The 4,292-nt window shown below is 37.1% G+C and overlaps 1 non-coding gene across 1 annotated transcript; it reads left to right on the top strand.

Annotated features, from left to right (window-relative positions):
* The first annotated feature begins 3,721 nt into the window (after nt 1–3,721).
* Nucleotides 3,722–3,794, top strand: Trnaa-agc (transfer RNA alanine (anticodon AGC)). The gene has a single exon. It is a non-coding gene; the product is annotated as a tRNA-Ala (tRNA).
* The last annotated feature ends 498 nt before the right edge of the window (nt 3,795–4,292 follow it).

Raw genomic sequence — 4,292 nt, 5'->3', positions numbered from 1 at the left:
GAAAATTGAATTTAAAAAAATCCCTTTAGGCACAGCCTAAAAGCGTAGGTAGATTTAGATATACATACTTATCCGGGAAACTTTAATAAACTTCTGGAACATTTTAAAAACTTAACGCACCTAACATCCTATATGTTCTACAATATACAATATTCCAAAATGATCGATAGATCATTTTCTTATATTCCATTATGCGAAAATGTTTCGAATGTTTTTAACTCATTGCATCCAGCATTGAAAAGCTTAGAACCATTTTTCATGTTATGCCTACTAAAATAATAGCGAAATTTTTTTTACCTTCAAACACTATTTTTTATCCTTTGCACTAATACGTAGGCGTATAATAATGCTTTGCACCAATGCATAGAATAATATTAACATGTTTTAAAATAAATTCGATCAAATTTTATAGCAAGGAAGTATGGAATTTTTTTTAATTACAACCCTCCCCCCCTCCTTTTCCATTTTACTGTAATAGTTCGTTTCATAAAAAATTGTTTCAGCCAAGGTTTTATATAATGTTTAGAATTTTTACAATAAATTATAACGTATTTGATAGCATAACTACAAAAAAGGTTATAATTATTTTTGTTTTTTACCCTTTTTATTTCCATGCCTAGCAGTAATGATTGGTTACATAAAAATTTGCTTTAGATGTAAGCCTTAGACCAATATTAGAAAGTTAAAATATAAGAACGGATTAAATTAGTGTATATGGTATGGAAGTTTTATTTATTTATTTTATTCCAACCCCGGTTTTCTCAACCCCTTCAAAAAATGGCCTGTATTATCAAAAATTGTTTCAGACCAGAGATTTAGATAATTTTTTTAGTAGATTTACAATCACTTGTTATAGATTCTATAGTTTACCCAATAGGGGAGTTATGAATACTTTTGTTCTTTAACCCCTGTTTATTATACCCTTTGCAGCAATTGTTGGTTGTATCAAAAAAGGTTTTAAAAAAGGTTTTTGATAAGTTTCTTAAGGTTTACAAATAATCCAAACGGGGAAACTGAGTAAGTAATCTGTTTTGTCCTATTATAAGAACCTATTTTAACATTGAACTCTGGAGTGAGTTATGGTAATTATGGGAAACCACAATAAAGATAGATGGATAAGAATTTGAAGATAGATCCACCCGAACACAAGACAAATGTTTTACCTTTCCATCATATCACTCGGTTAAAACAAAACAAAAAACACTCTTGAAGTAAACCACAGAAAAAGGAGGAAATATATGTATAGAGAGTGAAGATGGCAAGGTCATATATGAATTGCAGGTTATGCTTTTAGCTCATAATGCAAATTGGGTGAATATTTAGTAGGTTGAGTAATAAATAAGTTTTTTTTTTTTTCAATTTTACAGAACTTTGGCTGATCTGAGCGAGTTGAAGAAAATCGAGAGAGGAGCTTTCAGAAACTTACGTCAGCTCAGAACAGTGTGAGTACGGCTATTGTGTTTGTTATCAATGTCTGTCACTGTTTATCTTGAATACTTAACAAGGCCCAGGGTAGTCTGGGCGGAAGGGAGGGGTGTGGTCAGAGGGTGCTAAATCCCCTGGGCCCGGTTGAGATTCGAGATTTGTTTATGCATGAGTTTACCCTGATAGTGGGTCGAAATTACAAATGTATTGTTTACTTAAATGCATGGGAAACCTTAAGTTTGCAATACGCACAGGCACATTTAAAGTTAGTGGCCACAAAAACGTTTACCGTTTTTGAATTGTGGCGTTTTAAAAGTTGTATATCAAGTAATAGGGAGGAGGCCCGACAAAATTATCCTTAGTTTCTCTCAACAACTCTGAAGTCCTGTAGACCTCTAGTTAGTATCTAGTTACACTATTACCACCTACATCAACGAAATTAAATTAGTGATTTCAGAAAGGACAGATTTTGGCAATTTTTGATGAAAATACGAGCATGACTTATTGAACATTTTGTAATCTATTCGGTATTTATGACATAAATTGAAGAGTGAACTAATGAAAACGCATAGAAAGTGTAGAATACGTGAAAAAATATGTTAAGGTATTAATAGTATGTGGTAGTATGAAGATATGGAAAAAAATAATATTATAGTATGAGAGAAAATCGAGATTTTTGCCAAACTGTCCTACAGGAACCGATGATTTGACTTGGAGCTGCAGGAATAACAACGATGTGTTACGCAGGTTTTACTGAGGTGGAGAATTAACTATTTTGCTCTTCTCCCATTACTGATATTAGCGCATAAGCTTTCAATAACAAACTGGAATATTGCCTGGACGTTCGGGGCGGTGGAACTGTCCACTCCCAGAACCAGACCAAAGAAAGACATGGGCGGCCCATCCTTCCACCGGGCTGTCTGCCCTGACGGAACTGGTGCGACGACAAGCCGACAATGTGTCCTACCAGCTCCGTGACCAGCACCAGACCTCCCGACGGTCGCGAAACATTAGATCAACGTAGTCTCCTCATCACGCCCGAACATTTAACTTCGCGTATCTCCAGATTATTTTCGACGTGACAACGTCTAATAAATCGATGAACGCCGGCTGCACGCACGAAAAAGTGTCCCGTTACGCTCATTGTACGCTTGCGCCGCATCTAATCTCTCTTCCACTCGATTGGAACAACCATCGATTTGACTTTTTCGAGGTACATTAAACTTGAAACACTCCCATTCGTTTCCTACTTTTCCCTATCATCGTCCTATCCTTAACAGAATAACACAGATTGGAAGAAGTTAAATAGCAAACATGTATATAAGTTATAGTTAAAATAATCTCTTCGTTAAAGTAATAAAAATATTTGAATTAATGAGTGCAAATAAAAGTAAATTTATCAATTAAAATGTAGATTTCATTTCACTCCTTCTTTGTATCAATACAAAATAGTAATAATTCAATAAAAATGATTCAATTTTATTCATAAAGGTATGCAATCATTTCATCAATGTTCTGTTATGACGTTGTCACGTTAAACTATTGTCCGTAAACCAACTTTACAGACAACCAAATTTTTTAACTTTACAAGTAACTAAGTGTTTGACGTTCGCCCCGTGCAGTAACGCGGGCTTCGCCATGCACCGAGTCACCTGCTGTGCTTGCAGACAGCTATGGCCCCGATAGTGACAAGGACATTGAAATCAGAACTTGTCGCGTAGCGACAGGTATCCAGAAATTTTCAAACATTTTTTTTTATGGCTCAAGTCCTGCGCGATTTTTTCCTCCAAATTAAAATAGAAAACAAATTACAGGAAGGTAAAATATTCGGGCGTGTTGAAAAAAAAAATTGTGGATAGAAGGCTTCCTTCCCTCACCCTTCCCGGACCGGATAGTCTACAGATCACAGGGATGAAAGCCACAACAACAACCCGAACAGTTCCGAAGTTTACCGAAGTAAAAGTTTAAGTTTAGGTTAGGTCAGTGTAATAAATAATAGTTCTTTTTTTTTCGGGATTGGTTGGTGAGCTGGATTTTGTGAGCTTCACACAGCGGACGGGTCATGCCGTGGAGGAGGATGGGAAGTTTCCAGACATGACTACAATTTAAAGTGATACGAGTTGTACGAACTGGAGCCAAGCTGCAGCGAAGTTGCGTGGCACGACCTGTAGTTGGCGAGATCGTTCCGCCCCGGCACCTTCGCTGACTTGGCTCGGACGTCGCCGGTGAAAGCGGTCCGACATGTGGCGGTCAGATCAGATGCAAAACCCAGGTCACTCCCGAATCACGATCACCAGGGGGCGTAGCTCAGATGGTAGAGCGCTCGCTTAGCATGTGAGAGGTACCGGGATCGATACCCGGCGCCTCCAGTCTTTTTTTTGCAATTGTAAAAAAACAAAATCTAAATGGTTTTGCTTGATACTTAACTGTTTATCATGACGTCAATTGCATTGAATCACAATAAATGGTGCATCATCCAAGTGATTTTGTTTAACAACTGCAACTATAATTTGGTTGGGTTGTTTTTTAAAATACTTTATTGCCGTAAAATATATATATATATCCTTGCAATATGGCTTTTTTTTTTCCACGAGCGATCGGGCAAACATCGGAAAACTTTGGAACTGTTTAGGGTGTGGCTCTCATCCTTGTAAACTATGAACTTACTTACTCTCCACCCCCCTTCCTGACGGGCTGGTGGTCTGGCCTGGCAGTGTGTACAACCTTTGAAAAATCACACGAGTTACAGCTGGTTAAGCACAATCGAAAATTAAATGGTCAAAAATAGAGTATTGTCTAATTGTCTCTACCGCTATACGACCTGAAATGTTGCTAAATTATTTCGAATGTCGACGAGCATTTTCAAT

The sequence above is a fragment of the Bacillus rossius genome, chromosome 10 (assembly GCF_032445375.1).
Source record: "Bacillus rossius redtenbacheri isolate Brsri chromosome 10, Brsri_v3, whole genome shotgun sequence".
In the NCBI taxonomy this organism is placed as follows: Eukaryota; Metazoa; Arthropoda; class Insecta; order Phasmatodea; family Bacillidae; genus Bacillus; species Bacillus rossius.
The sequence above is the reverse complement of the archived record's forward strand: the minus strand, read 5'-3'. Positions and strand labels throughout refer to the sequence as shown.